Source organism: Rutidosis leptorrhynchoides, chromosome 3 (genome assembly GCF_046630445.1).
Source record: "Rutidosis leptorrhynchoides isolate AG116_Rl617_1_P2 chromosome 3, CSIRO_AGI_Rlap_v1, whole genome shotgun sequence".
In the NCBI taxonomy this organism is placed as follows: domain Eukaryota; kingdom Viridiplantae; phylum Streptophyta; class Magnoliopsida; order Asterales; family Asteraceae; genus Rutidosis; species Rutidosis leptorrhynchoides.
The window spans coordinates 151,467,916-151,476,267 of record NC_092335.1 but is presented as its reverse complement, the minus strand read 5'-3'; the positions used below and the strand labels follow the sequence as shown (position 1 = coordinate 151,476,267).

The 8,352-nt window shown below is 34.2% G+C and overlaps 1 non-coding gene across 1 annotated transcript; it reads left to right on the top strand.

Moving 5' to 3' along the window:
• The first annotated feature begins 7,907 nt into the window (after positions 1-7,907).
• Positions 7,908-8,014, top strand: LOC139903271 (small nucleolar RNA R71). The gene has a single exon (XR_011778102.1). It is a non-coding gene; the product is annotated as a small nucleolar RNA R71 (small nucleolar RNA).
• Positions 8,015-8,352: the final 338 nt, after the last annotated feature.

The following is an 8,352-nucleotide window of genomic DNA, read 5'->3' as shown; positions in this document are numbered from 1 at the left end:
CTCTTTGTTCTTACCTCGCTGTGTAATCGAGTTTGCTAAGAACCTATGGATTACTCTTAGCTCAGCTCTATCAATATCAGTATAAGAGTTATTCCCCCCACAAAATCGGTTATGCCTAGTCATTCTACTCCATACACCATTCATATCAAAATTCTCATCAACCCTCCTACCCTTAACTATCAACCTTTGACAATCAGTAGATGCTAGTTCCTCAGGCGTATATATACACAAAGCCTGAGCCATGTCTAGTAGAGACATATGGCGCATCACACCTCCTAATGAAAATCTAATAAAACTACGATCGGTTAAGGTAGATACCCGATCATTTATTTTAATACTACACAATAACTCCACACACCATTCTCTATATACACGCCTACGTATATTAAACAAACGTTCCCAATCAGTAAAAGTAGAATTACCATACCTTTGTGTAAGTAATTCTCTGATTGGACCGGCCAATCCAACTGTTTCTAACGGTTCCCAATCTATGACTCTAGGTACTTCAACAACATTAGACTGAAGGGTGTGCAAGTTCCTCTGGTATTTTGGATAATCTATCCAATGTCGATCAAACCTTAAATTAGGATGTAAATGTGCCAATTCTATATTTGAATATGGAATGTATTGATGTGGTAGATCTTGTCTATATAGGTCATTAATCTCCTGTTCTTCTACATTCTCAGGAGGAGCATTGTGAGCCCGAGATGCGGATGAAGATTCACCCCTTTCAGTCTGCAAAATACATTAATCACAATTTTTGTGCATCCAAATATGCATTAGTGTTAGCAAAATCATAAATCAAAACAATTACAATGACATGTTTAATCTATATTAAACTTTATACACATTTTCATAATATTAACAATTCTACACTTTTACAAATGAACATATATGAGAATGTATACAATGTTCTTTAGCTTTTATCTCAAATAACATGTCAAAATAATCATTACTAGCAATTAAACAAGTTCCAATTGACATTCATATCAATTAAATTGAGTTCATGCATTTTTGACTCAAAAAGTCCACTTTAATTCTTGAAAATTATGTTTAGGATCAAAGTTTTGATCATTTAGCAACCTAAACATGTTACACTACTCAATTCAGTATAAACTAACAACAAAATTCGGCCATAACCCGTTTATATCAAAAAAGCCCCAATTTTGCTCAAGAACACAAACCCTAGATTACTCAAAATTTGAAGTTTAAGGCTTCTAATCATGTTAAATAGCATCAATCTAGGTTATACAAGCACAATATACAATCAATTTAAACACAATTACACTAGAAATCATCAAAATCAAATTATGAATATTTTTGTTCAAGAACACTAATAATCCGAATTAAAGGGTTTTTAGATGTAGAAATTACCGATTTTCTTGAGTAACTTCTTGGTAGCATCCTTCTCAACATGATTTTAGCAAAAAATTTGATGTTTATCGGTGAAAAATCGCGATTTTGGGAGTGGTTTTGTGGGTTTTTTCGCAAAAAATGAGATGGGGTGTGTGGAAACTGGTCTGTTTGACCAGTTTATCTGGGTTGGGATTCCAGACCTCCACGAGTGCGGTGGTGGGTACCCACAAAGTACCGCGAGTGCTGGTTTTTTTTTATAAAAACTTTATACTTAATAAAACATATAATTAAATTAAATTTTAAAAATTTGTTTCTTTTTAGGATGAGGGCGTTTCGGATCATCGTCCTAGTCTGTCCCTCGACAAAATTTTAAAATTTCGTCATTTTTTAAAGCGTTGTTTTAAAAGTAAAGATTTTTGGGTTTTTTAATATTTTTGGCATACTTTAATTCAATAAGATTAAAAATAATGATAATAAAAGTTCTCGTCCCTCCCTTGGGTAGAACAATTTCGGTTCAACGGCCTAGTTTTCAACTCACGACGAATTTTAAAAATCATATTTTTAACTTAACGAAATAAAGTACATTTTTGTTTTTAAATTCACACCAAACTTAAATTTAAAATGCATAAAATTAAAAATTCATATTATTAAAATTACAAATATACACCAAATTTATATTATAATTTTGTTTTTATATAAATTTATATTAAAAACATAAATTTTTCAAATATTTACAAACTTAAATATGTTGATTTTAAAAAGTTTAAAATATCAATTTAATATTTATATATTAATTTAAAAATAAAGTAAAAATAAAATTAAAAATCTTTTTGGTCTTTTAACCCACTTTAATCAATCAAATATTATCAAAAATATACGCCCTCTTTTCGGTAAAGTAATTTTGGCTATATTACCTAGTTTTACTCCTGACGAATTTTTGAAATATTTTGGGTTGATTGATTAAAGATATTTATACCTTAAGAATAAACGATAAATTTCGCAGTGATGTAATAAATTTTTGTATGATATCAATAATTTCGGTCGCAAAACCTAATTTTATTGAGTACCAATTTAATACTTTATAGCGAACGATTTAGCGTTTATTATTAAAATGTTAAAAATAATAAAAATAAAAATAAAAACTGTACATACTTACCTGTGAAATAGAATTCTTAGTGACCTGCTTTAGCCCACTCATAGGATAGTCGGACTAATTGGTTTTCCATAGCTACATAGGCATAACCTCGAGCATTCAACGTTTTTTCTTCGAAACATATGAACGGTCCATCTCTGCATAAAGTAACGAATTCGGTATTGGAATATGTTTGATTATTTGAACATTTACCTTCGTGTGACCATTTTCCGCATTTGTGACATCTTTCAAGGTGTCGTGCTCTTCTTTTCGCTGCGGATTTTGATTTTCCTTTACCAAAATGTAACTTATTATTTTCGTTCCTGGATTCTTTTCTTACTCCGTCCAATTTACCTCTGATTAATGATACCAATTCACTTGGAAGGGTGTCATTATTACGTTTAGTGATAAAAGCGTGTAGCATTAGACCATGGTTTAGTTCACAGGAAGTCTTCATCTCGTAAAACCTAAAAAAAAAAAAATTTCAGAATGGGGGGAGAAGACTAGTTCTTTAGGGTCTGCTAGGGAAAGACCATTCGGGTTCCATTCTCGGAAACTACACGAAAATAGAAAATCTAACTCTAACAGAAATACATATTATCCTTTAAAGACTTGATTCTCCCCACACTTAGTTAGCTGTGGTGTCGAAATTGTGATTAACTTCATCTTCAACTTCCATTGGACTATCTATGTAATGTTTAACTCTGTGACCATTAACCTTAAATTCAATCCCATTTGAATTTATTAATTCTACTGTTCCGTATGGGAAAACTCTTTTGACTATAAATGGTCCAGACCATCTTGATTTCAATTTTCCAGGAAATAGCTTGAATCGTGAATTGAAAAGAAGAACTCTGTCTCCTTCCTTAAATTCTTTTGAACTTCTGATTCTTTTATCATGCCATTTCTTCATTCTTTCCTTATAGATTAACGAATTTTCGTATGCTTCATGTCTTAATTCTTCTAATTCGTTTAGTTGACTTAACCGTAGACGTCCAGCTTCGTGTAAATCAAGATTACATGTCTTCAAAGCCCAAAATGCTTTGTGTTCAATTTCTACTGGAAGATGACATGCTTTTCCGTAAACGAGTCTAAAAGGTGTGGTTCCAATTGGAGTTTTGTAGGCTGTTCTAAAAGCCCAGAGTGCATCCGCCATTTTCATGGACCATTCCTTCGGATTTGATCCTACGGTTTTCTCTAGAATACGTTTTAAAGCTCGGTTGGTATTTTCAACTTGTCCACTTGTTTGTGGATGATAAGCGGTGGAGATTTTATGAGTTACTCCATATCTTTTAAGAACTTTCTCGAGTTGATTATTACAAAAATGAGTACCCCGATCACTTATTAAAGCTTTCGGTGTTCCGAACCTTGCAAAAAGACGTTTTAAAAAGTTGACTACAACTCGTGCATCGTTAGTTGGGAGAGCTTGTGCTTCCGCCCATTTAGATACATAATCATTGGCAACGAGAATGTAGAGATTATTATGAGATTTTGGAAATGGACCCATAAAGTCAATACCCCAAATGTCAAATACTTCACATACTTGAATGAAATTTTGTGGCATTTCATCACGTTGACTTATTTTTCCGGCCCTTTGACATGCATCACAAGATTTGCAAAGAAGGTGTGCTTCTTTGAAAATTGTAAGCCAATAGAATCCAGCATCGTAAACTTTTCTTGCTGTGAGTTGAAGCCCATAATGCCCTCCTGTTGGTCCTGTGTGACAATGGTTTAAGATTTGACTAGCTTCATCTCTGAATACACATCGGCGTACTATTCCATCGGGACAACTTTTAAACAAATGTGGATCTTCCCAGAAATAGTGTTTTATATCACTTAAGAATTTCTTTCGTTTTTGGTACGATAATCCTTTTTCAAGGAATCCACATACTAAGTAGTTTGCATAGTCTGCAAACCATGGAATTTCATTATAATCTATCTTCAATAGATATTCATCAGGAAAGTTGTCTTGTATGGCCGATTCATTTAGAACTTCTAATTCAGGATTTTCAAGACGAGAAAGATGATCAGCGGCGAGATTCTCTGCTCCCTTTTTATCTCGAATTTCAATATCGAACTCTTGTAAGAGTAAGATCCAACGGATTAATCTTGGTTTAGCATCTTGTTTCGAAAATAGGTATCTAAGAGCAGAATGGTCGGTATAGACCACCGTTTTAGCTAGAACTAGATATGAACGAAATTTGTCAAAAGCAAAGACAATAGCAAGGAGTTCTTTTTCAGTAGTTATGTAGTTCGTTTGTGCTCCTTGTAACGTCTTACTAGCATAATATATAGGTTGAAATCGTTTTTCAATCCTTTGTCCTAAAACGGCTCCCATTGCAAAATCACTTGCATCGCACATAAGTTCAAACAGTAGACTCCAATTTGGAGTTATCATGATTGGCGCATTAGTGAGTTTTTCTTTAATAATATTAAAAGATTTGATGCGTTCATCTGAAAAGATAAATGGAGCATCCTTTTCTAGGAGTTTATTCCTAGGAGTGGCAATTTTAGAAAAATCTTTTATGAAACGTCGGTAAAAATCGGCATGCCCTAGAAAACTCCTAACTCCTCTAACATTGGTGGGATGTGGAAGTTTAGCAATTACATCTACTTTAGCTCTATCCACTTCAATTCCTTCCTTTGAAATTTTATGACCAAGAACGATGCCTTCTTTAACCATGAAATGGCATTTCTCCAATTAAGTACTAGATTTGATTGTTCGCATCTAATAAGCATTCGTTCAAGATTAACTAGACATGTTTTAAATGTATCACCGAAGACTGAAAAGTCATCCATGAAAACTTCCATGCATTCTTCTATCATGTCGTGAAAAATTGCCATCATGCACCTTTGAAAGGTTGCAGGGGCGTTGCAAAGTCCAAATAGCATGCGTTTGTAAGCAAAAGTACCATAAGGGCACGTGAATGTGGTTTTCTCTTGATCCTCGGGTGCTATTGGAATTTGAAAATATCCGAAAAAACCATCAAGAAAACAATAGTAACTATTTCCGGCTAATCTTTCCAACATTTGATCAATGAAAGGTAAGGGAAAGTGATCTTTTCTGGTGGCGTCATTTAATTTTCTATAATCAATACAAACACGCCATCCTGTTACAGTCCTAGTAGGAATAAGCTCATTTTTCTCATTTGTGATGACAGTCATGCCACCCTTCTTAGGTACGCATTGAACTGGGCTTACCCATGGACTATCAGAGATTGGATAAATTAAACCTGCATCTAGTAGTTTAATAATTTCTTTTTTAACAACATCTTGCATATTAGGATTTAGTCTTCGTTGGCGTTGCACATACGTTTTATGACCTTCGTCCATAAGGATTTTATGTGTGCAATACGAAGGACTTATGCCTTTAATATCAAGAATCTTCCATGCAATAGCTGGTTTATGAGCTTTCAGCACAGAAATGAGTTGAGATTTTTCATTTTCAGTAAGAGAAGACGATATTATTACAGGTAATTCAGATTCACCATGTAAATAAGCATATTCCAAATGGTTTGGAAGTGGCTTTAACTCTAATGTCGGTGGTTCTTCTATCGATGATTTATATCGATATCTGTCTTCTTCTTTTAGCATTTGAATTTCTTCTGTTGTTGGTTCATATACATTAGCCATAAGTGTAGCTAACATTTCAGCTTCTTCAATTGGTTCAGTTCCTTCTCTTAAAGAACATTATCCTGTTCCTTGTAATTCTGGAAATTCTTCTAACAATTCTACATGTGAATCTATAGTTTGAATATAATAACTTGTATTATCTGCAGATTGCGGTTATTGCATGGCTCTATCAACAGAAAAGGTAACACTCTCGTCCTCTATACTTAGGGTCAGCTTCTTACCAAACACGTCTATTATTGCTTTGGTCGTGTTTAAGAATGGTCTTCCTAATATAAGAGGTACTCGAGAATCTTCTTCCATGTCCAGAATAACAAAATCTACTGGAAATACTAAAGTACCAACTTTAACTAGCATGTTCTCCATTATCCCTCTAGGATATTTTACTGATCTATCTGCTAGTTGTATACTTATTCGTGTTGGTTTCAATTCTCCAAGGTCTAGTTTAGCGTATAGTGAATACGGAATTAGATTTATACTAGCACCTAAGTCTGCCAATGCTTCTATTGAACTAAGACTACCCAGAAAACATGGAATCGTGAAACTTCCAGGATCTGATAATTTTTCTGGTATCTTATTCAACAACACTACAGAACAATTAGCATTCATAGTAACAGCTGAGAGTTCTTCCATTTTCTTTCTATTTGTGATTAGATCTTTCAGAAATTTAGCATATCTAGGCATTCCTGAAATTACATCAATGAAAGGAAGATTGACATTTATTTGTTTAAACATATCCAGGAATTTGGATTGCTCGGCTTCAAGTCTCTCTTTTCTCATTTTACTTGGGTAAGGAAGTGGTGGTTGGTATGGTTTAACATAAGGTTTAGCCTTAACTGTGTTATCTTCATTAACCTTTTCAACTACCGGTTCTGTTTCCTTAACTTGTTCAGGTTGTGGTTCTTGTGGAGTAGGAATAGCTTCATCAGAAATTACAGGTATTTCAGGTGGTTTAAATGTAATACCACTTCTTGTGGTAATGGCTTTAGCTGTTTCATTCCGGGGGTTAGCATTTGTAACACTAGGTAGACTTCCCGGTTTTCTTTCACCTATTAACCTTGCTAGGTTGCTCACTTCTTGTTCCAAATTTTGAATATAAGCTTGTTGATTTCTAAATGCTTGAGCATTTTGTTCATTCATTTGTTTCTGAGATGTGAAAAACTGTGTTTGAGAATCAACTAGCTTTGACATCATGTCTTCTAAATTTGGCTTTTTATCATCGGTTTGTGGTAGTTTATTTTGAAAATTAGGTCTTTGCTGGTTGTAAGTATTATTGGATACTTGTTGATTACTAGGACCTTGTTGGTTGTTGTATGGAACATTTCGGTTATAATTCTGGTTTTGATTGTAGTTTGGTCTTGGCGGTTGATAATTATTCTGATAATTATTTCCAGGCCTTTGGTTTATGTATGAAACATTCTCTCTTTGTTCCATTGTTAATTCAATACTGAGACAATCTTTTGTCAAATGTGGTCCTCCACACTGCTCACAACTAATTCGTATTGAGTGAATATCTTTAGTCATCTTTTCCATTCATCTCTCGACAGCATCTATCTTTGCAGAAATGGAATCGAAGTCATGGCTAGAATCGGCTCTAGCTGCTTTAGATGATCTAATGATATCTTTTTCTTGATGCCACTCATGTGAGTGGGAAGCAGTGTTATCAATAATTTTGTAAGCGTCAGTTGCTGTTTTCTTCATAATGGAACCACCAGCTGCTATATCTATGTCTTTTCGTGTAGTGATGCCGCATCCTTGGTAGAATATTTGTACTATTTGACAAGTGTCTAAACCATGTTGCGGACATCCTCTCAATAACTTTCCAAATCTTGTCCATGCTTCATATAGAGTTTCATTTGGCTTCTGTTTGAACGTAACAATTTCTCCTTGAAGTCTTACGGCTTTAGATGCCGGAAAGAATTGTTTAAGAAAATTTTCAACTAAAACAACCCAAGTATCAATCGCCCCTTCAGGTAACGATTCTAACCAATCTTTGGCTTCTCCCTTTAAAGTCCAGGGAAATAACATGAGATATATCTGTTCATCCTCAACTTCTCGGATTTTAAATAGTGTGCAGATCCTATTAAATGTACGAAGATGTTCATTTGGATCTTCCTTCGGTGCACCACTAAATTGGCATTGATTAGTCACCATGTGTAGAATTTGTCCTTTGATTTCATAATCTGGCGCATTAATGTCAGGTTGAGTAATTGCGTGACCTTGGCCAGTGCGTT